Consider the following 597-nt stretch of genomic DNA (forward strand, 5'->3'; position numbering starts at 1 on the left):
TTCTCGGCATATCACGTGCTTTCTCTACGTAATCCTGTTGTTCAGGAACACATTTAGCAGAAAATATTATCTTCTGGCGAGGGGATGTGACAAATTGCCGTCACATCTCCCCTTGTCAGCCTTTCCCCTTGTCTCCTCTCCTATCCCCTCCCTCCCCCTCCTCCTTCCCCCCTTCCTCCGTCTCCCTCCCTACTGGGCCCCTTTCCTCCCCCTTCCCTTCTCTCCCTTTCCCCTTCCCCTCCCCCTCTCCCCCTCCTCCCTCCTCCCTCCCCCTCCCTCGTCTCTCCCCCTCCCTTCCCTCCCCCTCCCTCCCCCTCTCTCCCCCTCTCCCCCTCCCCCCTCCCCATCTCCCTACTTTCAACCACAGCGATTATCATATGCTTCTTCGCGGTCAGTTGCAAATAATAAATCATCTCTCGTGATTTTTTTTTTTTTTTTGCGATAGTTTCCCCTCCCCCTTGTTGCAATTATGCACGTGAGGAAATTATATGTATATATGAAAAAAAATGTGTTTCATCACTGTGCAAAAAGGATAATGAATATCACGCTGATATAGAATGATAAGCTGGAGTTTAATCATTCATCTGATAATGAACT

The sequence above is a fragment of the Penaeus monodon genome, chromosome 31 (assembly GCF_015228065.2).
Source record: "Penaeus monodon isolate SGIC_2016 chromosome 31, NSTDA_Pmon_1, whole genome shotgun sequence".
In the NCBI taxonomy this organism is placed as follows: Eukaryota; Metazoa; Arthropoda; class Malacostraca; order Decapoda; family Penaeidae; genus Penaeus; species Penaeus monodon.